At 48.0% G+C, this 23,813-nt stretch overlaps 1 long non-coding RNA gene across 5 annotated transcripts in view; it reads left to right on the forward strand.

The window, feature by feature from the left end:
- The window catches only part of LOC139361169 (uncharacterized), a 131,742-nt gene that overhangs the window by 44,946 nt on the left and 62,983 nt on the right, over nt 1-23,813 (forward strand). Inside the window, exons 1-2 of one of the 5 annotated variants that reach the window (XR_011618733.1) lie at nt 9,810-10,107; nt 20,998-21,115. The exons of 2 other annotated variants lie outside the window; for them this stretch is intronic. This is a non-coding gene — a long non-coding RNA (uncharacterized lncRNA). Of the gene's footprint in view, nt 1-9,809; nt 10,108-20,997; nt 21,116-23,813 lie in introns of those variants that run through there. 2 more of the 5 variants (XR_011618732.1, XR_011618738.1) reach the window with 2 other exon arrangements.

The following is a 23,813-nucleotide window of genomic DNA, read 5'->3' on the forward strand; positions in this document are numbered from 1 at the left end:
GCATGAGGCTTTATAACTTGGCAGATGTATAACTCGCATGTCATGATTGAATCAAACTGTTGAAGATACTGGTTTCACTTGAAGATTCTTAGCATTTTATGCGCAAATCAAATGCCAGTAGCATTTTGAAGGAGTATTTTGGAATCGTAAATACAGTGGGACACTGCTGGGTCTCTGCGATGCTGGTGAGGTGTACGTGACCTCAAGCTCTTGGAGCTTACAAATAAGATTCCTAAATTGTCACACCTGCAGTGCTGGAAGTCAAAGTGGATTTCTGTAAAGGAGGTATTAGTGCAATAAGGAACAGATGAGTGCCCTTGGAGGGCAGTTTCTGAGCCTCCCAGACTCCCCAGGAGGAAGCGGGAGAGGGAGGCAGTTACCCACCAGAACCTGGATGGTGGAGCTGGGTTTGCTGGTGGCCCTGCGTGGCAGGTAATTACGTGCAATAAGGAACAGGTGAGCGCCCTTGAGGGCGGTTTCTCGCTCTGCTTCGGAACTGCAAGTGGAAGACGCCCCAAAGTGGGGGTGGGGGATGTGGTTGGTTATCCAATGGGGCCGGATTTGCTGTTGGCCGCTGTGTGGCAGGTCACTGCGGGGAGCGATGGGAGGTGAGTGGAGTGGGAATAGAGGATGCACCCTCCACAGCTACTGCTGGGAGTTGGCTCTGGTAGCAGACGGGGCATAGAGGGATTCCCATGAGGGGCAACACGGCCGGGGTCCCACGTGTGCTGGACGCTGAGGTGTGGCTATATGTGATCTCAGTCTCCACAGCCGTCCTGGGAAGTGGGTTCAGTCACCTTCCTTTCTCCCATTTGAGAAATCTCGGGCTTACAGCACAGCTGGGTGGGTTGGAACTAATGTCTCAGGCAGGACGTTGGCCCGAGAGCCCAGATCTTAACCCCCCCTGCTCTTTTCAGTTCACCAAGCTTGTAGAGAGGGGTGTGTGGTGGTGGGGGGTGGTTGAGAAACCAACACAGTAGAATGGGGGAAGGAAATAAACCAGGCAGGAGACACAGGCTGTGCTTGGGAGGTCTGCACGGGGTGTGGGTGGCACCTCTGGGCCTGTGAACCCCGTTCTGTGCTCTCGGCTTGCCCAACGTTGGCCCTCAGCCATATGCTGTGCACTTTAGGTGAAATCTCAGTCCCTCGAGTGATGCGGGCATCTTTTCTCCCTGGCTTTGCCTCTCCTTAAATCATGGAGTCTCAGTGGGGATGGCGGGGTGGTTGGTGGTCCATGGAATTGGCCCTCCACTTCCCCATCCCTGTCCTGTCCTGTCTGGCCTGTTCCCTCTGTCTGTGTCCCTTCAGAGCCTGCAAATGAGTGGAGGCCACGGCAGCCTCTCGCTGATTGGCCTCTCAACTTTTTTATTCATCAGAATCGTGTTAAATGCTGATTCCTAGGTACCCCATTAGACTGTCTACGCCTGCCTGGCATGGGTACTTTGGGGAAGGTACAGAGGGTTGTTGGGCTGTTCCAAGAGGGAATTTGCATTTGTAGAATGTCAGCTGTGGTCTTTCCAGCACTCTACTTTCCACGCACACATGGCATTAAACCTGGAAGACCTCTGGGTGTTGTGCTGGTGAGGAAGCCCCGGCTGGACGAGGGGCTGCTGGGGCTCGGACTTGATTCCTGGGCTGGGGGCTGTGGGCTTATTCTCTTCAGTGGGTCTGCTGATGGGATGCCCTGGGAAGTCCTGCTGTGCACTCGGGGAAGGTGCAGACACACGCTCGGGAAATACAGACCATGGATTTAAAACTTCCTACTGGAATATCTTTTATGAGCAAAGTAATTTGCATCTAACTGTAGACAATCATTGCTTGAATAATTGATTTGTTTACCAAATTGGTCCTATGAACAGAATAAAGTTTTCATTCATGCCTTGCCTATAACGTAAATAGGAGCATTACCGCAACCTAAATTAGCTTTAAATTTTGTATCAGATTGCAGTCCAGATTACAAACGGCTGCTTGATAATCTAATTGATAAAACAGAGGAATTTAGTGCTTGGAACCCAGAGTGAAGGGAACAGAATTGCTTTGGTTTCTCAAAAGCGTGTGACTGAGGGGTGACCTGGGGTGAAGAGAAGTGGCTGGAGTCATTACACTCGAGGAGATGATCTGCCCCAGCCTTTCTCAGCTGTCTTCTGGATAAAACAAAAGGGCGATAAACAGAAAAATTCAGCACTGAGTTCATCTATTCCCTGAGCTTCTCATATGGTCATTAATGTGACTGGGCTGTATCTGTGAAGCCGTATAGAGGCACAAAGGAATTAGGCTAGAGTAAGGCGGCCGGCGACCTCTGGCGTCTGTGCCACGTGTCATTTCCTGAAGCCCTTTTGGGCGAAATGACAGTCGCAATGTCTGTTGTTCAGAGGAGTGTAATCTCACGTATGAGATACAGATTTTAAACGATGGAGATTTTAAACACTAAAGCCAGGAAGCTTGGTGGGAGTGGCTGTCTTCCGAGTGGTTTTCTGTGCTGCCATGGACGAGGTGTGGATGTGTCATCCTTTGGTGAGATCCACTGGTGAAGGGGCTAAGCAAACCCTGGGGGGAGGGGGGTGAAACTACATCTCTTCTGGCATCCCTAGTAAATACGTTTTGTAAAACCTGTGAATTTGACCCTAACCCTGAGTGTTGAAGTCTGGTGCAGTGTCTTGAGCCCTCTTCTGCCTTGAGGGTGAGTGACTGTAAATGACCGATTCCTCAGTGATGAAAGTTCAAATTTAGCTTCCCTGAGGAAGCCAGACCTCAGTCACCCGTGTCTCCATTAACACTGCGGTCCCTACTCGGGTGGCTGCAAGTTTCCAGGTCCTCCTTGGAGACAGAGCCGTGCGGTGCTTGATGATTTGATAACATCAGCCACCTTCTGTCTAATCGCGGTACAGATGATTCTCCTACAAGGAAACGGATCTAGTTTCTTCCCTGATCGTTGGAAGAAGCAGCCCGCCTAGGGACTGCACCGTCCTCTGCACTTTCACAGCGAAGCCTGTGTCTGTCTGCGAGGAGTGTCGTGTGTGTCGTGGGAATCATGGGAATTGCCTCCTTAATTCTTTCTGCTTTTGAGTGCTCGGACACCTCTGCCTGTTTCACCCGGGACGAGCAGCGGGTGGTCTCTGGCTGCTGTGGGACTCGGGCTTGGGGTGCATCATCACATCTGGTGACCTGTCCAGGTGGGCATATTGTCTTGCCTGTTGGCTGAGGCAGCTGTGATGCCATGGGGGTCATGCTTGTATCAGGGCCAACCCAGTTCTTCCCGTGCACACTTCTGCTGCTGGAGTGCCTTTCCTTATGATGACGTGTTGAATTAGGGTGGAGAATGCAGAGAGGCTCTGGGCCTCTCCTTCCCATTCTTACTCCCTGGAGCTGTGATGCCCGACAAGGGAGCCCATAGCCAGAGGCTCCTTTAAATTTAATTAGAATAAAGATTTGATAACATAGCCAAACACATTTGAAAAGAGCTTCACAGATTAAATTCCGGATTCAGCCCTTCAGGCCCAGTGGCCACGTTTTGGGGCTCAGCAGCTGTTAGGTGGCTGTTGTCTTTCTGTGTTGGCTCAGCAGATTGGGACGTTTCTGGTTCAGCAGGCAGTTCTCTTGAATGGCTCTGCCTGTGGTGAAGGCACCTTGGCTGGAGAGCCTCGTGGGGATCCCTTAGGCCTCTGGCTCCAGCCAGGCTGCACGGTTCCTGTGCCCTGTGTCCTCTGCAGGCCCAGAGCTATCCCACCACAGAGTCAGCACTGCTAGACTTGGGTACTGTGTGCAGACAGCAGAGGGGCATATCTGGGTCTTGCAGGGGCTGGGGTGACTGGCCTCCTTGGCCAGGAGCCCGTCTCCGAGTCTTCAGGGGAGATGCATCCACCATCCACACCGTGCACCAGAGGAAAACTGTAGGCTTCTCTGTGGATGGTGAATTGAGATCATGCAGAGTGACTAGGCTTGGGCTCCTGACCAGAGTGAAACCTGATACCTTTAGGTGGAACCTGACATGCCTCCATGTGTACATGGCAAAGAGAATGCACTGTTGTCAGCTTGAATCCAGATGTGCTCCCGTTTTGAGGTGGAAGGTTCTGGGAGTATTGGCCATTGATGATTGTCCTGCCATGGAGGACTTTGAATGCAGGCACTGGTTTAGGATAACCCTGGTTTCCTGGTCCTGTATGTGGGCATCCCTGAATATCCCGGGCTGGAGGAAAGCAGGGCAGATGGGAGGGTGACAAGAGGTCAGGTGTTTCCAGCTCTGGGGAGTGATGCCATCAGACGGCTGAGATCAGGTGGCGGGGGAACAAAGCAGGGGTGCATGGAAATGTCATGTTTCCGGGGGCATGGGGAGGACCTGTTGAGCTCTATTCCTGGGCAACAGTTCTTCCATTCTCAGGAATCTGTGCCATTTGTAACTGAGTAGCAAATTCTAGAATTGCTCTAATTACTTACTGTTAAGTCCCCATCCCAATTACCATGAATTAGCAACAGTGATAACAGTTTGCCAGGTCAAACCTTGCTAAGAAAAACCAGTGGAACTAGTTTTAGTTGCCTCGAGTTCCCTCCAAATCGGATTCCTTAGCGGCTTATTTCCCCACAGCTGCTGCAGTTCTTCCTGGGCCTGGCAGGCACATTCCAGACATTGACATCTCAGGTCAGATGCAGGCGTGCATATTATAGAAAATCGCACTGTGCTGTGATTGGCTTCAGCTGACGTTCTCTAGGTGAGAGGCGGAGGCCGAGGACCTGTGAGGGACTGTCTTGAGTGTCCTCTCATTGACTTGGAGCAGATGCACATCTGTTCTTCAAAAGTTCTAATGGGATGAAATTAGAAAAAGGAATTTTTAAAACTCTGTTTAGTGACTTCCTCTGAAATGAGAGACTATTTGCAGACGAGGCATTCAGACTGCAGCTCTCCTTAGAACTGTCCTAGACCTCGATGCCATCCTTTGGCCTCTTCCTGGGTGTGGGGTGCTCTGCTTGAAGCAAATCCACGTGGTCTGTGCATCACTACTGCAACCAGCTCAACGTACACACCCACTGGGAGGGGGGCCAGATCACTTAACATTTTAAATGCATTTAACATTAAATCAGCAAGTCAGCCAGTGCTTTCTGTAACCAAGCTGCCTGGCTTATGGGAACCTGACACTTAATTTTTCGGAAAAGAATACTTGCTTCTGTGGAGTGTCAATATTTGTCTCATTTGTTGAGACTCTGCTCAAAGTGATGAACGTGTGTAAATTAGGACTCTTTTGTGTAAATTGGGGCACAGAGCTCTCTAGGCACAGTCAGGGGAGTAAACGGCTGTGAAAGATGTCGCCTGATGTGAGCCGTGACCAGGCACTTTGGAACCTGGGATCCCATCTCCAGCCTTTCAAAGGACGTAGAGGAATCAGCCTGATGTGAGCCCTGGCCGGGCACTTTGGAACCTGGGATCCCATCTCCAGTCTTTCAAAGGACATAGAGGAATATAAAATGCAGATGGGAGAGTTCATATTTTGGGCATCTCTGTTCTTTTGAAATCAAAGTGCAAAGAAAAAGTTTTGCCTTGAGGTCTTACCCCATCCTTGTTTTTCTCCTAAGGTTTTAACATTTTCTTAACTGCTTTTTTCTCCCCCGATCCTTGGGGAACTTCTATCTTCATATCTTCTTAAAAGATATGGTTAAATTCAACACTGAAATTTAAAAACATGCATTCATATTATTTTTCTTTAAACTGATGTATCTGACATTGGTGAAGAACTAACTGGGCGTATTGGTGTATTTTTATTTTTTTGAGATAGTCTTGCTGTGCTGCCCAGGCTGGAATGCAGTGGCGCGATCTTGGCTCACTGCAGCCTCACCTCCTGGTTCACGCCATTCTCCTGCCTCAGCCTCCTGAGTAGCTGGGATTATAAGTGCCTGCCACCATGGCTGGTTCATTTTTGTATTAGTAGAGATGGGGTTTCAACATGTTTGCCAGGCTGGTCTTGAACTCCTGACCTCATTTGATTCGCTCACCTTGGCCTCCCAAAGTGCTGGGATTACAGGCATGAGCCACCACACTTGGCCTGGGATATTCTTGATTGTAACTGTAATAGATCCCTTTAATAAAAACAAAACAGAACAACAACAACAACAAAGAGCTGTCTGAAAAGTCCCAAAATTAAAGAACTCACTTGGACAGGGATTAAAACACCAGTTGAATGGCCCAGCACAAACCATTGTTACATGGGCCACTCGGCCTGTTAGATCCTTAGGGTATTTGAAGTCGTGGGGATATTTGCATTTCTGCTTCTGGATATCGTGTCAGTATGAATTCGGCTAGTGTTTGAGGGCCATGCTCAGATCCAGGAAAGCAAGAGCCCCTGCCCTCATGGCACTTCTCTTCCGTGTGTGTGTGTTAGGAAAATAGAAAGCATAAGATATTTTTTTCAATGAGCTGGGAAGATGGAAAAATAAGCTTAAGATGTTTACTTGTTCAGAAGAAGGGAAGTGCAAGGAATACTCAGCTTTGTTGCTGCTGAAGGAGGCCCCTGGCGGAGGATGTTTCAGAGGTGGGGTTTGTCTGAGAAAGGTGGTAAGAGGCAAATAGGATGCCCCATCTGGTTTGCCAGAGATGGGGAAAGTCCGTATCCCCAAAACAGCCTCAGCATTCTGGCAAAGGCTTTGGAAAACCAGCTAGGGTGTGGGACGTTGTTGGCTGCTGGGTAGAAGGAAAACATTGCTGGTCCTGAGGACTGTACTGTTCTTCCACTGCTATAAAGAACTACTTGAGGCTGGGTAATAAGGAAAAAAAAGGTTTAATCGGCATACAGTTCTGTGGGCTATACAGGTTTCTACTTCTGGGGAAACAGAGTGGAAGGTGAAGGGGAGACAGGCATGTCTTCACATGGCTGGAAGGGGAGAGAGAGTGAAGGGGAAGGTGCCATGCACCTCCAAACAACCAGATCTCAGAACTATCATGAGGACAGCACTAGGGGGATTGTGCTAAACCATTAGAAACCACCCCCATGAGTCAGTCACCTCCCACCAGGGCTCACTTCCAACAAAGGGTTAGAGTTCAGCATGAGATTTGGGTGGGGACACACAGCCACACCATATCAGGCTTCCCATTCTTCTCCTGCACATGCTTCGCAAATGGTTCTGTCATTGGTTTTTGTTTTTGTTGATACATAATATGTGTACATATTTTCAGAGTGCATGTGATATCTTGATTCATCCCTATATTGATGAAATCTGTGTACTTGGGATGTCTTTCACTTTAAATAGTTTCTTTTCCTTATGCTGATAATGTCAAGTTATTCTCTCCTAGCTGTTTTGAAATACACAGTAGATGACCCACTGCCATCCCCCTGCTGATTTATCAATAGTAGGTCTTGTGCTCCCATTAGGCTGTGTGTTTGTGCCCGTTATGAGCCTCTGCCTATCCTGCTTATGAGTGGACTCTGCTGGGCCCTGTTGACCACCTACTCTTGGCCTCCATGAGATCTGCTCTCAGCTCCTGCTTATGAGTGAGAACATGCTCCGTTTCTTTGCTTGGCTCGTTTGCTTAACGTAATGTCCTCCAGCTCCATCCATCCGGTCTCGGATGACAGGGATCTCAGCTGTATGGTGGAGTATTGCTCCTGTGAATGTTCGGGCCACATTCCCTTCATCCCCTGTTGACGGGCACTCAGGTGATTCCAGATCTTGGCTGCTGTGGATGGTGCTGCATTGAAGCTGAGAGCAGTCACTGGCTTTATACTCGGGGGACGTGAGCCACTTTGATGTTCTCAAGCAGCCATTCCCCAAAGTCCTCCGTGGAATGCCGCTTTCCTTTGTGCCTATGGTTTCCACTAGGATGAAGAGCTGGGAAGGGGCTTCGAGTGAACCCTTGGGTTTCTGTCTTTAATTGGTACCCAGCTGCACTGACCAAGTGGGGGTCCCATTGACCCTGGACACTACCTCACATAAGGTCCAAAGATGCAGTTAGGTTCTTTTTTTAACTTTAAAAAAAAAAAAAAAAAAAAAAACCCTTTTGACCTGGTTAAGCTATAGCATTATCAGTTAGTGTTTTTCTTATTGGAAAGGTGTATATTTTATTTTCTAAGAAGGAAAGAAATCCTGTTAAATACTCTAACTACAGATTAAATCATGTCAAGGAAAGAGGTACTATTTTGGGGGAAAATTATCCCTTCATGTCAATGATCAAGGAGAGGACTTAGATTGTTTAATTGAGTTAATTATGAAATCTTAAGTGGTTTTGAGAAGATGAGCTGTGGATGCTGCAAGACATGAGACTGATGGTGATTTAATGTGAGTCAGCCCTGACAAAATGTGGCTAATATTTAAAGCTTGCTCCAGTATTGCTTGATAGATTGTAAGTTAATGTAAAGATCTGTTTGATGCTTTTATTTTACAAACTATTATGGAGAAAATGTTTAACAGCCAAGGAACCACCTTCAACCAATTTCTTCCTACTTTCTATCACTAGAAAAATTTGTCCTGTTAATTCCAGAATTTACTTTTGGAAAGTTCCTGTAAGGAGAGCAGAGGTATTGGTGATTGAATAGTGACTTGAATTTAGGTGAAGATCGTTAAATATTTCATAGTCATGTTTGTCTTGGTGGTTTTAGCAATTTTATATTAAATTTAGAACTGCGAGTGAAACCAAATGTGTTCTTTTGCTTTTGTGATACTCCTTTGTATGACTATACTGGTAAAGAATGATAAAATGTGTATCGGGTATTTTTTCTGTGTAGATATTAGGATTTTGAGGGGAACAAATTAATCATTCTTCTAATAGACATTGTGCTGTGTGTTGGGTCCTTTGTATATTAGTTGAATCACTATAATGAGGACAACTTGAAAGTTTGTTTCTATACAAGATCTTTTATATGCTGACTTGTGTTACGCAAAATCCTTCATCCTCTAAGAAGACTAAGCAATGGGTTGGAGGAGAGGTTTAATCACCCATTAGGTTTATTCTAAATGCCCAGAATTGAAAGCAAGTACGAATTATGTTTTTGAAGTGTGGTGTGTGTGTGTGGTGGACTCCTTTTTAGGTCATGGGAAGGAGGTAAAGCAAAGATCAGATTTGCTGATAAACATTTGTGCATATGCTAGTGGAGAAGTCATATGACTTGACTGCACCTGCGTACTCTGATTTTGGTTTTGTTAGTGTCTGTAGCTACAAGCCACAGCCACCTCTGGTACTCACCCTGAGGGGCTGTGATGAGGGTTATTACAGAGTTGTGTGTCTTAGCGAATGGCACAAACGGTCTTGTGGGCCTACTTTGGCTTCGTTTGAATCTGTAGATTGTTAAACTAAGTTTAACATTTTGAGGATTATAAATTGTGATTCTTGTCTAAGAAGAGGTTTCTGTTGTCTCTGAAGACAGGAGCCACAATACAGATGGTCCCTGGCTCACAATGTTTACATTTGTGATTTTTTTTTTCAACCTTGTGATGGTGTGAACTAGTCACACTCAGTGCATTGTTCGGCCCGAGATGGGCTGCCTCTGGATTAACCCATTGTAAGTTGAAACTATTATGTCAAATGCACTTTCTATTTAGGATATTTTCAGCTTACGCTGGGTTTATTGGAACGGTTTCATCCCACGGTAAGTCAGGGAGCATATATGCTCATAAAAGTAGAGAGAATCTCATAGATACCATGAGATATAATGTCTCTGATGTTATAGAGATACGATGAAAACAATCAAGTGGGTCTTGGAAGCCTTGGAGGGACTCCCATGGGCGGCTCCTGGAATGCAAACGTGAGCGCCACTGGCTTCTGGATGTGACATCTGTGCCTTCTGCTTAGCCCAGTGGGTTATTGGCTGCTACCGAGGGCAGAGAGGTCCAGCGTTCCTGTATTTAGGTGTTTGAGCTGCCTTAAGAGGCTAGGTCAATTCTCACTGGTGTCTTCAGGGCTTTAGGTCTTCTGAACAAGCAGGAGGAAGGACGACTTTGTAGAGCTTTGGAAATCTCAACGGACTTCAGGGCCATCCCCCTTGGCAGGAGAGAGCTCCACTGGAGGTGAGCAGGGTGCCATGCGTGCCTGTGCTGGGCCCAGACGTGTACGGACGTTGTGAGGGCCACAGGACGCAGATCGGTCTTGGTTCACAACTGGTGTCAATGGCCACGCAGCATTTCTGCCAGGTACATGACTGCGGGGACTTGGGTTTTGGGGTGTGCGTCCTGATTGCCTAGTTGCTTGGAATACCCCCATTGAGACCCCAGCCTGAGTCACCGTGACAGGCCTCCCGCTTCACACGCCACACGGAAGCCGTGGCGTCGGTCACTGACGCCCATCAGCTGTCAGATGTGCGTATGTATCTTCCCTGGTCTCGTGATGTGTCTTGTTTTGAGGTTATAGTAAACGTTCTTTAAGAGGGGTTTTGGATTTTTTATGTTGCTTGCAAGGAGGCAGCAGGGAGTGCTTGAGCAGTGAGATCCCCTTCCCAACCAATGCAATTTCAGATCACAGCAGATAATTAGGGCAGCGGAGCTGTGGGATCACCTACCCAACCAATGAGAATTCAGATCACAGCAGGTAATTACGGCAGCGGGGTGGGTGGCAGAACCCTGAACTGTGGCTGTTTCTGGTGTCTTGCCCCGGACAGAGTGTGCTGGGGCCTCCGTGGTCCTCTGTGGGGTGGGTGGAGCACATGAGCTGGGTGCTGCTGGGCTGTGACTGGCTCCCCAGGCCGGGGTTTATGCAAGACTCGTTCTTAAGACAACTTGGAACCCAGAAAGCAACATGAGGAGAACGGGTTTGTGCGTTTCTGGATCCTTGGTGCTTCCCAGTCTCAGACGCTGTGCAGGCTCTGAGGGGTCTCGCCGGGAAAACTTGAACAGTTGGCCCCCGGGGTGGAGTGGGGCTGCAGCGGGTCTTGCAGAAACTGGAAGTGGGGGTGAGTGTGGCAAGCAGGACCTTTCAAATGGGCCCAGCAGGCTGCATCTGTGGAAATGGTGCCACCTAAAGCAGGGCTGTGGCCAGCAGGGCCTGAAAGGCTACAGCGGGCTCTGTTTCTGCTGTCTTGAGAGAGTCTCTGCACGGTTTTCCTTGGTCTTTGTCTATTTGGAGGACGCTTCCCCCTTTCTTGGGCTTACCAAGCCTTCTGAGCTGCCTTGTTGAGTATGACAAAGCCCTGAGAAGGCATTTTTATCGCATAATTATGTTATCCTGGTGGCTGGATAAATGACCTGCAAATGTGGGTGACTCAGTAGCTCTGAGGGTGCTCAATATCCAAGACAGGTGGGAAGGAAATGTTCAGGCAGGTGTCAGAGGATCTGTTCTCTGCTTCACACTGGGGCCCTGGTTTGCTGACAGTCTTCGCACTCGATCCAAAATGGGGATAATGAAGTCTCACGGATTCGGCTTCAGCTGAGAGCTGCCTCCAGCACAGTCTTGTGTGAGTAAGAGTTTATAGGTTTGGTGCAAAGGGCGGGCGTCAGTTGATCTTATTTGTGGTGGTGCTTATGGTGGCTTTTCCGTAAGGAATTTAGAGTTTATTAGGTTTGGCAAGGGAATCCTGAGTGATAAAGTGGAAGAATGCTTCAGGAAATTCTGGAACCTGCAGTGAGTTTGGAATCTGTATGAAATTGAGATTTAGATTCTCACGATTTCCTAATGCTACCCCGAAACCCAGTAGTTGAGACAGTCATAGAGCTTCAGTTGTGCTGCCCCGGTTCCCCATTTTAAAAGGAACACGTTGCTTTCATCTAGAATGTTCTGAGCTCTGAGTGCTGCCAGCGGAGTTTCCAGCTCTCTGCATCAGAGGGGAAGCCAGGACTGCGCTCACGGTGTCGCGGCAGCTGGGAGCTGAACCTGGGCCTCAGGCACGTGTGATGCTGACCATTTTCTGTAAACTCCAAGGGTGCAGTGGTCTCCTTGGCACTGTACAGTCTTCTGAAGCTTTTGATGTGTCTGTACTTTATAGATTTTTCAGAAGTAGAAGGCCTTTTCCCACACCCTTGGGCTGAGTTTTGTCAGAGGCTGGTGTGTGGGAAGCACCACACCCACATTCTGACAGCGAAGACTCTGGTGCCCAAACGAGGTCAGAGTGGAAATTTGTTTTTCCTTCCCTCCAGTCTGGTCCAGCTGCTCCCTGCTTGGCCAGAAGAAAATCATGCTTATCCAAGTCATAGGCAAACCCCCGAAGTCAAACATTTGTCTTTTTTCTTTAATATACCCATTTAGTTTTTATGGGACGATAGATGGAGAAGTGTTTTTTAGGGGAAAATTAATTTCTTTAATTACAGAGAACTTTTTGGACAAAAACTGTAATCAAGAAGCTATTGTGTAATAAGATCTAGTTAAATACTACAGTTGAAAGCTCTTTATATTTGATCTTAAACTTGGGCCTGGTATGCATGTCCGCACGCTCGTGCTCATGACGCCAGGCTCAGCTGTGAACTACAGGCACGGTACAGACTTTCTGGTTGCTTTTTTGAAAGTCTTACTGCTTGGCCTCTCGGACTCAAATGTTGAGTTAGGTTGATTCTGTTCAGAATGTTCATCCCTCCATCTAGGGTCCAGTCATCTTTCAGGAAGGAACCGTCTTCCTCATCTTTGTCCCCTACAGTATTGTATATTTAATAGTTAAATATTTATAGGTTACATGGGTGACTGATCTGTTCATTAGGAGGCAAACAATGCCAATTTTTACATCATTATAATGGACTTGTTAAATGACTGTTAGTATAATGAAGTTTCCATGGCAAAAGAGGCTTTGCAGATGTGACTGTAACGGACAGTGGGATGGGGGAGGACCCTGGGTTGTCCAGGTGGGGTCTAGCGTCCTCATATGTGCATTGATGGGAGGGAGTACGAGAGTCTGCCTCAGAGGAGGAGACCTGAGGATGAGATAGAGGCCAGAGGGCTGTGGGGCTGAGGGCGGGGGTGGGGTAGGGGCCGGAGGGGCATGGGCCAAGGGTGGGGCAGGGGCTGGAGGGGTGCAGGGCTGAGGCCGGGGCAGTGGTCAGAGGGGTGTGGGGCTGTGAACCAAGCTGCATGGTGGCCTCTATGAATTGGGAGACTCTAGGCAGGAGCACAACCTACTGACCCCTTGACTTCAGCCCTGGGACTCCTGACTTCCAGGGCTGAGAGGAGGTTTGCGTTTGTGGTAATTTGTTGCAGCAGCAATAGGAAGTTAATGCAGTGTATCTGTTCTTCACCTCCAAACCTTTGAAAAGTAACCCTGTTGTATCGGCCTTTTGTGTGCCCTAAATTCTAATGAGATGGTTTGTAGGAAATAACGGACACAAACGGTGGCAGAACACAAAGTTGGACAGAAGCAGTGTCTTCTGTGGTTCTGTAGTTTGGGTCTGTGAAGTTAGATTTCGGTCAGAGAGTGTGTGGTCTTGTTCAGTGTATACCTGGAGTACTTGTTCAGAGCTCCTGGGGGAGTGGTCTTTAACACTGTTAGGATTAAAACTTCAAGCACATCAGGGCCAGAGTTCCTGAGTCAGTGTTAGGCGACCTTTGAATAAGAGTTGGCATGTAGAATCTGCCCACTTTACTAGCATGAAGCAGCAAATTTTTTTTTTTTTTTTGAGATCGAGTCTCGTTCTGTCACCCAGACTGGAGTACAGTGGCTCGGCCTCGGCTCACTGCAACCTCCGCCGCCTGTACTCAAGGGATTCTCCTGCTTCAACCTCCAAATTGCATGATTTTTTCTTCTGTTTTATATACTTAGTATATGACAACTCTGCAAACTTTATCAATACAAATGACATGCCAGAACTTATGAGAATCCAGCATTTTCCCATGCAAATTAGTAGTGATGTGGAATTCCTGGGCTGGTTTGGTTTTATAAGACGTAGGGGCGGATTCTTTGCCTAATTTCTGTGGAGCTAACAATTGTTAATCACCCAACACTCTTACCTCCCCCAACAGCTCAGGTGAGGGGGTTACCCCCGCTGTCATGATGAGAGGCAGGAGACTGAGGCTTAGGTGAGCAGGTGACACATTACTGTCCAGCCCCACCCACCCCGTAGTTTCCTGCCATGGCTCAGCTATCTTCCTACGAGAAAGGACAGACACCCTTTCGGTGCTGGGTAGAATTCCTTGTGAACCCCTTTGCATCCTCCAGGGAGTTCTTGCTTTACGGTGGTGGCTCATGGGGAGGCCTCTGGCCCACTGAGAAAGTGACTCATGTTGTAACATTACTGTCTCTCTGTCCGGCTGCTGTCGATTGGGTGATTTGTAAAGAGACATTTATTGCTCACAGCTCTGGAGGCTGGAAAGTCCAAGGTCAAGGCAGTCCAAAGTCAAGGCACCTGCACATCTGGTGTTCCAGGGCCTGTGGCATACAGACGGCAGCATCTTACCGGGTCTTGCGTGGCAGCAGGCGTCTCATCGGGACTCATATGGTGGAGGAGCAGGAGGGCTCCTCCATCTTCCAACAAGGACACCAACCCCAGTCCTGAGAGCAGGACCTCCCAAAGGTCCCACCTCTTAATGTATCCCATCGGAGATGGTTTCAGCATGAGGTTTTGGGGACATTCAGGCCAAAGCCATTGCTCTGCCACGGTGTTAGGGCTGCATGGCATCATTACTGCAGCAGAGCCACAGCCTTCTCATGTGCATTTGCTGCAGGAGGAAGACGCATGTGCCTGTGCATGTTGGGGTTCAGTGCAAGAAGTTGAGACCCTCTGGGAATCTTAGCAGGAAGAACTTCAGGCTTTGAGAACTGACACCTTAGGACTGTACTTTTCTTCAGACTGTAAAAACCTTGGTGTGTGATAATACTGAACATTTCCTGAGCCCTGTGATCCTGTAAAACAGTGGTGGTTAAGACATTCCCCCTCCCCACAACTAGGCCCCCACTTTTACTGCAAGAAGCCCCTTCCCATGTGGCTTAGGCTGACTGGCGGATGACCATTTACCGAGGAGAAGGCCAGACACAGGCCTTCAAACTCCCCATCTCTGCCTTATAAGTGACTAGCTAAACTGTCTGTTTCCACTGATCAATCACCTCCCACCTTGAAATGGTTCTTCGTGGTGCAGTTGCGCCTAGGGGGGTGGACTTGTCTTTGACTGTTGCCTTCCACAGAGGACGGTTAGGGTGGGCAGGAAAGAATTCTCTGCTACACGTCTGCATTCCAGGCTGTTTCCAGAAGTGGGAATTCTTGTGCCCTGGAGTCTGGGAATGGATTCCTAGTGTCCCAGCTTCAGGTGGAGTTGAAATTGAGTGAGACAACCCGCCACACCCATCTGGAGCCAGGAACTAGAGCCATTTTTAAAGTGGCAGTTTCTCCATAAGATGACCCAAAAAATGCGCTCAGCACGTTTCTTTCTTTCTCATATGCATTTGGCCATCTAAAATGGGAATGGTGGTTTTTTGAAGTATGGATGTAGTTTTAAATTTTGAGTATTGTAAACCTTAATGTAGCTTCTTAAAATGTTTGCCTGATTATTTGGAGATTTACTAAACCTTTGGAGTGGTAATCATGAATTGATCTATATGACTTTGCTTTCTATGATGCAATGAAAGTACTATAATGAAAACCTCTGCAGTTGGGTCAGCAGGCGATTGGCCAAAACAAATTCTGCTTTTTGGGTTTCTTTAACCAAACAAGGGAGTAGAGTGTAGGCCGAAGTGGCAAATTCATTTCAGAGCACGCCAGAGCCCTCAGTGATTGAGCAGCCTTCTCAGGTGAACGTGTAATGTGCCGTGAGTCTTGGCAAGCCTGGCTACTGCTGTGTGCACGTGACATCACAGAGCCACACCTAGGAAGATGTGGTTTCTGTAACAAGCTTTGGAAAACCAAAGTTCAACTTAATTATCCAACTTTGTTATAGAAAAAGCTTAGATCAGATGGCCAAAGACCTGATTGTTTCATGGTTGAGACATGGTTATAAAATTGCCCTTACTTGGTGCCAATCGGTGTTGGTCCACAGTGATACTCCTCCAACCTCACTGAATAGCTTGGAGACTGATATGAGACTGTGAAAATCTCCTTAAGGTGAAAAGGGCTCTGGGGCACCCGGGAATATCCGCACACCTGTGGCCATTCCCCTATAAGGTGGAAAGGACGGCTGGGTCACGCGGGAGCATCCGCACACCCATGGCCGTCCTCTTTAAGGTGGAAAGGGCTGCTGGGGTGCCCCGCAATATCTGCTCACCCGCGGCCATTGTTCCTGTCCCCCTTTCTGCTCAATCACCTCTGTGTTCCCGCATTCAGGCTTTGGGACAGCTCGTCCCCTGGGCTGGTGAGGAAGGAGTGGGAGGTTGTTCTGAGGCTCTGTCACTGTCTGCCCTGTCATGAGCTGGGGAACGCAGTGGCAGTGACCCTGGAGGAGTCTGGTCAGTGAGGGCTCCGGCAGGAAATGCTGAGGCTTGAGGTGGCTCTGCCAGTTGTAACCAAATGTCTTCCCTCTTATTTCCATGATTCCTTCTAGTTCTGCACCTTGCACTGCAGAGTCTCTGTGTGTCTATAAATATACATGAGTTACGATACAGGTGTCTCTTTCCCCTCTGTCTGGGGCTGGGCCCAAGGAGTGAAGTGCAAGACCCCCTTACTGCTGGATGCCCACCAGCACGAGGCACTGCCTACCCTGCTCACGAATGCCTACAGCGAGTCCTGGAAGCCTCCTTCTGAGCACCTGGCCTGTTGACGGTGTATACGGGAGACAACTGAGCTCCCCTTGCCCCACCCTGAGCAGAGACTGGGGAGGCGGCGGAAGCACTGCCCCCATGGTGCATCCTTGGTGCATGGAGGAAAGTGTGTTCATGCTTAAAACACAGCTCATCCTCTCAAAAGCAGGGTGACAACCACATTTACTTCTGGAATCTTAAAAAAGGGCCCGTCTCTTTGAGAGAAGAACGTGGTATGTATGTGTGTACCTCCATTGTTTTCTTTGAGACAGTTTCCCTCTGTCACCCAGGCTGGAGTGCGGTGGTGCGATCTCACTGCAAGCTCCGCCTCCCGGGTTCATGCAATTCTCCAACCTCAGCCTCCCGAGTAGCTGGGACTACAGGCACCCGCCACCACCCCTGGCTAATTGTTTGTATTTTTAGTAGAGACGGGGTTTCACCGTGTTAGCCAGGATGGTCTCGGTTTCCTGACCTCGTGATCTGCCCACCTTGGCCTCCCAAAGTGCTGGGATTATAGGTGTGAGCCACCACGCTGGGCCGTATGTGTGTACCTATTTACAAGTCTTGCCCGATCTTTGCATTGAAAAATTATTGAAAAACTTAAGGATGTAACTGACAAGAACTTTATAGGTTTCTCCAAGGAAAAATTTGGAAAAGTTAAGTGAACCCATAGTGTGTTTTACTTCTATGAGTCCCATACTTGGATTTTTAAATGTGGGCAAAACATCTGTATGTTCTTCAGCCTGATTTCCGTGGAATCGTGAATGAAACGTGCTGAAGTTGCCATGCGGATTTTGTTATGTGGCGGTGACAAGTGGGGCTGGTCATTAAACAACTGGAGGGATCCCTGTCCTTTCTGTGCTCCTGTTGGACACTAGGCACGTGCTTGGGTGTTTTCTGTGTGTGTGGACAGGATGAGGACAGAATTTCCAGATTCACACGGTGGTATCTTCTCCCTTTTCTGTTAAAACGTGTCTTCTGCTGCTTCTACATAGACCAAGTGTTTCTTTCTCTTGCCTGTCTATATAAACACTGTTTAACAAAAACTGTATTGTAGACATGTGAAGCTGAATTCCACATGATACAGCAGATAGAGATGACTGAGTATACTGTTTTGTGGAAGGAAGGTTTAAAATGATTTTTACCTTTTTCCCTGAAATAGGGAATAATTTTAACTTTTTCCCTGAGATAGGGAATAATGAAATGGGAAAATAATTAAATTTTCCCATTTAATTGTTAGATTATATTTAATTATTAGATTATTCATGTATTGCAAGGGAAAAAGGAACTAGATCACCCCATGTACCCAAATGAAAATTTAAAGGGTATGGGCGAGTTCATTTGAACTCCTTTAATTTGTTTTAGTTTGTTTGCTTTTGAGAGTCTCACTCTGTTTCTCAGGCTGGGTGCACTAGTGCAATGACAGATCACTGCAACCCCAACCTTCTAGGCTGCAGGTTCAGGAGTGGTCAGAGGAGGCCAGAGGAGGCCCTTGTGATGCGAAGCTAAACGTTTAATGATGGCGCTGCTGAGTGCATGAGCCGCGTCAGCCCAAGAGTCTGGGTAGGAGGGAACGGCGGGGTGGAGAGAAGACTGGACAGATAGGTGCTTTCCTCGGCCCCTGGGAGCACGGTCAGGTCCATGCTCAGACGTCCTGGTTTCTCCCACATTGCCATAAATAGCAAGGGAAGGACTCGGGGCACCCAGGGACCTCAGGGGTATAAGCTGTGTCCTCGCGTGGCCCCAGCTGTGGCCAGTGATATTGTTCTCTTTAACCTCAGGCTTATTTTCTATAAAAACACAAAGGGACAGAAGTAGTTCAAGGGCCTCTAAACACTTACGTAATTGTTAATAGGCCTACTTTTATGCTTTCTTATGTATTAAGAGCAAATCATGAAACAAACTCATTTCTGTTTGAAGAAATCTTTACGGTTCTCATTTTTGTGGCAAGCAACATTGATTCTTTGCTTAGTGAGCGTTAGTGCCCTCCTGCCCAGTGCGGTTGCCTGGCGTGTCCTCGCACACACCTCTGTCCATTGGTCTCCGTTCACCTTTCCGCCTAGAATTGTAGGAGGGTCGCTGGGATCTTAGGGCTAGAAAGAAACTCTGAAGACCACTTTTAGGGGCGGCTTTTAGTCAGGGCTCTCCAGAGAGACAGCCAGCCGGGTGTGCGTGTGTCTCCAGGGGGAGGCTTGCTGCAGGGGCTACAGAGTCCAAGAAGCCCCAGGACCCACAGCCTGCAAGCTAGAGTCCTGGGAGGGTGTGGCTTGAAGACTTGAGAAGCGGAGGGTGCAGATCCCACCCGGGTCTGAGGAGCTGAGACCCAGGAGCACGGGCTGCAGAAGACAGATGTCACTGGCCTATCAGCCAGACAGGTGGAGTGAACCCAGTTTTCCCCACCTTGCTGTTTTACTCGGGCCCTGGGTGGACAGGGTGGTGTCCCCCACACCGGCGAGGATGGGTCTCCACTCAATCCAGAGGCAAACATGCATCTCACCCAGAAATAATACAGAACCAGCCATCTGGGCACCCCGGGCACGCTCAGGTTGATGCACAAAACCAACGCCACGTGTGGCCCTGACGTCTGCGTGTTCGCATCACTCCACGCACATTGCTCGGTCATCGTCTCGGTGAGTTTGTAAGCTCGTTGTGTGGTTCTGGGGCTCCTTGTCCCGGGTGGTGGTGGTGGTGATGACAGGCTCCCCATTGCCCCAGCTCAGGTATGGAAGGTGATGGCACCAACGGCTCCTTGTTTCTCAGACACTGGAGCGGGTGCTCTGTGCAGCCAGTTCCACCTGCAGCAGCATCTGTTTCCTATGCCGATTCCATTCGGAGTGTGCACCTCCCTTCTGTTGAGGGTGTAGACTTCTTTCAGGGAAGAACTGTGTCCTGTTCGCCTATATCTCCTGTGGTGTATCTCATGGCTGAATAAGTAGCTATAGTATACCTTGGTGGCTGAATGATAGGTTCATTGGAAGGAAAACTTGATACTTTTTTTTTTTTCTTTTTGGGATGGAGTTTTACACTCAACGCCCAGGCTGAAGTGCAATGGCACGATCGTGGCTCATTGTAAACTCTCCCTCCCGGGTTCGTGATTCTCCTCCCTCAGCCTCCCAAGTAACTGGGGTTACAGGCGTCTGCCACCATGCCTGGCTAATTTTCGTATTTTCGTTAGAGACGGGGTTTCACCATGTTGGCCAGGCTGGTCTTAAACTCTCGACCTCAGGGGATGCACCCACCTCGGCTACCCAAAGTTCTGGGATTACGGCCATGAGCCACCACACCCAAATCATAATGGCTTATGAATTGAGCCACCACACTAAATCATAATGGGCTTGTTAAATGCTTACGTTAATGTTTATTTTTTAAAATGTTATCTGTGACCTTTCAGCTTTTCATAGCACTTCTCGTGTGAATATTTTAAAAAGGCCCTTTACTCGTGGGGGAGAAGCGGTTATCCCTTTCAGCAGAGGGAGATGGAGGAACAGGCCCTCGTGGGTCTGAGCACAGGCAGTCACCCCAGCCTTGGTGATTGCTTAGGTCTGTTCTCCGTTCACCGTAGCGCCTCCACTCTCATTGTCAGCTTAAAAATAAGCTTTTTCCTCTTTCTAATCAGAACAGTTAGTTTGTTAACCATCACTTTAAGGTATCAAGAATGATGGCTTTCAGGCCTCAGATATGACACAAGTAGTAAATGCAGCTGACCCTGAACAACATGGGTTTTGAGCTTCGAAGGATCACTTATGTTAATTATTTTCCAACCAAACCCTTACTGAAAAAACCTGGCTTTGTGAAGGGCTGACGTTTCCTACATGCGGTTCCATAGGGTGGCTGCAGGGTCCTGTGGATACGTAGATTTGGGTAAACTCGGGGGGTGTTCTGGAATCCATGTCCCTGTGTATACAGAGGGACAACTGCAGCTTTTTAAAAGTTTGTGTCCTGCCTTGTCCTAAAAAGGCTCCAAGGTAGATGCAAAATTATTTCATCCTTTTGGTTTTCTTGGTGGGATATTGATGTTTATTCTTCAGTGTCTAAAATCCTGAGTGAACAGAGTTGGTGCTTCAGGAACAAAGCCAGTCTGGAAACATATATTGAGATATCCACCTTTTCTTCATGGTTTCACAAAAGGCCATGATCCTATTTTATTCGGTTGAACTGTAGGAAACTGCCAATATTTGCTGTTTTTGGCCTACAAAATGGCAAGTTCGTACGATATTAAAAACAAAGGCTCCCTGGATGGGGAAAATAGGAATCGGTGAGAACCTGAAGTTGTCTGTCATGGCCTCTGAGTCACAGGTAAATAAACCTGTGTGAGGGGAAGTTGGCTGTACAGTATTTTCCTTCTGTTTTGAGACTGTCAGAAAAAGGTAAGTTCCATTGCGTTGGGTCCCTTTTCCTCACCGTTGCTGCAGAGGGGACTTGCCATTATACCTCTTGTTTCCAGTGCCCAGGAGGCTGATGCCACATAGAAGACCTGCAGGTCAGTGGATGTGAAACAGGCAACGGACACGCTGTGCATCTTGGGACGCATCTGAGAAGTACGTGCTTGCAGCAGGTCTGAGGTGAGGTCGTGTTCCATCTCCTCTCCCTTCTCTGGCTTTGCAGGCCTTTGAAGTTGGTCCTGGAAAGTGAAATTAGTTAATGCTGATTAGCTCCAGGTCAAAGCCGGGGGGCCGAAGAGACCCACCCTTCACTCAGGGTGTGAAGCATTGGGCCTTACCATCAGGAGGTAGCAGGGACTCGAGAAATCCCCACATGCCCTCCAGTTCCCTTATGTTGAAAATTTTTGTACTCAGCCATGCTGGGTTATTTTGGGAGGTAAATGGGGGATTCACATGGGGGTGTGCAGTATTCTCAGGTGTCAGGTGTGAGAGTTGAATTTGTAGAAGCTGTGCACATAGGAAAGGACCTGACAGGGAGTGCTGTTTACACGGAGCCAATTTAACGCGAGATCTGTGCTCTGCCTGGGTCCGTGTCTGACTGGTGTCTCCCAGTCTGCAACAGGACGTTCATGTGCCTCGGTGCCATCGTCCCACTCTGTGTAGACGTCTGAGGATCTGTGCGCGGATGCTCTGTGAGAGAGTTGTGATTATGAACTGAGAAACAGTGAACAAACCCTGAATTGGTTAGCACTGGTTCCACGGCCACTTCTGCCGTGGTTGGAGTCATTCATAATAAAATGTGCTGGACTCCTATGCAGAGCTCTGAATTTCAGAGGCCCTTTAACTCGGCAGCTAACCAGCCGCTTCCTTCAGAAGACATTTGAGTCCCCTTTACCTACCAGGGTGACCCTGGGAGTTTGAAGATGAATGAGACAAGCCCTCCGTGTCTTGTGGATTTTACTGTCCAGAGGGGAGACAGATGTGGATGGTGAAGGGGGCCCTATCAGAGGTTAGCCCACGTCAGTTTGATTTCTTCAGCACTTGCTGTGTTCAGGCGGTGCCCTGAGCCATGTGCAGAGCATCTGGGGACACTGCCCATGGCATCCCAGGCACAGCTAGCATCTGCGCCATCTTCATACTTGGCCTGAGTTTTGGGGAAGTACCGCGGACGGCTTCTGCCCTTGCTGGAGAGAGTTGGAAGTCAGGGCAGCCCTCCACAAGGAGATGATCGCCAGCTGATTCCTCAAGAAAGAGAGGTGGTCCCCACATGGGCAGAGCAGGGCAGCATGCACAGACCTGGGTGTGGGGTCTGGGGCATGTGAATCTGAGTGGGGTCTGCTGGGAGACAGCAGGGGTGAGGTGTGAAGGCAGTTGGAATTGACAGGATAAATGATCACTAAGGCGATGCTGGGAAAACATAAAATTGGGACCCTCTGGGGTAAACGTGGACTTAGGGTGACCCTGGGCGTGGGTGTTTTCAGGCTCTGAAGGCAGAGATTTAGGAAATTGGGGCAGAGCCGAGCCCTAGATGAGGGTGAAGACCACCCTTGGGAAGTTGAATGAGACAGGGGTGGAAACCCAGTGAATGTCGTGGGGTCAGTCCAGGAGGAAGGCAGCAGAGGAGACCGGTGCCTTCCTCAAAGGCCCCGTGGGGCCTGCCTCTCAAAGTGCTGGGATTACAGGCATGAGCCCCTGCTCCCTGACGATACTTTTAAAATTTCTAAGCTACTCTCTCTCATACCCACTCCCGTATTTTTTTTTTTTAGACTAGGTTTATGGCTATATTTTTTCCAAGGGAACCAAACAGTTACCTGTTTGAAGTACAGAGAACACCGTGTTTAAAAACTGAAAATGCCAATTTGCATAGAAGTTTCGAAATACCCAGTTGTTTTGAGCCTTGCATTGCAGTGTCACTACCTGCTCTTAAATTTCTACACGATGTATAGATAGTGAGGCAGGGACGGCTCGTACATCTTCAGGTTTCGATTCTACTAACTTGGGCTATATTTTCATTTATTTTGGCACATCTGTGGGTGTGGCAAGCAAGGCCAGGGTATTTATTTTGAAGCTTGTCCAATAACAGTTGGGAAGATTTTCACATTTTTAGAATTTTCATAGTAATAGTTATAATTTACAAAGAATTTAAAATTGTGTAGTCATTATATTGCTTTTTTCTAGATATGCCCTGAAACAGGGTTGCTAACTATCATTCTACATCACAGGATTCAGAACAGTACCATTTTGGAGCAGATGCCTGTAATCGAGGAATTCCACCTAGTCAGTTCACTTTAAACTTGTTTAAAAGGTTTTCTTTATCCAAGTTGGCACCTGTGGCTATAGTTTGTTTTCACTGCTGAGGAATATTCCATGATGGAAACCCTAATTCACCTGTTTTTCATATCGGTGGACATTTGGATTGTTTTGGGAGGGTGTGTATGTCTATTCAGCCTTCGTTTTTTCAGGATTTTTTGTAGAAGATAATGTAACAGTTTAACATCCTCTGCTACGGAGCGAACACGAACCCTGATGACAGCCACACAGACTCTCACACAGACTCTCAGGCCTTGTTACCAACGCACAGAACCATTTTCTTAAGTTGAAACCCAGTAGCAGAACCTGAAGCCATGTGAACGGGTCCTCCGATCTTACACTTGGAATTCACTTTTTATTACTATGTCTGCTGATTAGGAAGCATATCAATTATACAGAAATCTGACAATATAAAATTATACGTTTACGACAGAAAAAAACTTATTTAATATTCCAGAACACATGGCTATGTTTTTCCCTCATGGCCCACCACTGTTTTCTTTGCTTGAAATGGGAAATGATACTTGAAGGCGGTTTTCTAGCAACTGTTAGACTGGCATAGTTCTTT

Source organism: Macaca nemestrina, assembly GCF_043159975.1.
Source record: "Macaca nemestrina isolate mMacNem1 chromosome 14 unlocalized genomic scaffold, mMacNem.hap1 SUPER_14_unloc_1, whole genome shotgun sequence".
In the NCBI taxonomy this organism is placed as follows: Eukaryota; Metazoa; Chordata; class Mammalia; order Primates; family Cercopithecidae; genus Macaca; species Macaca nemestrina.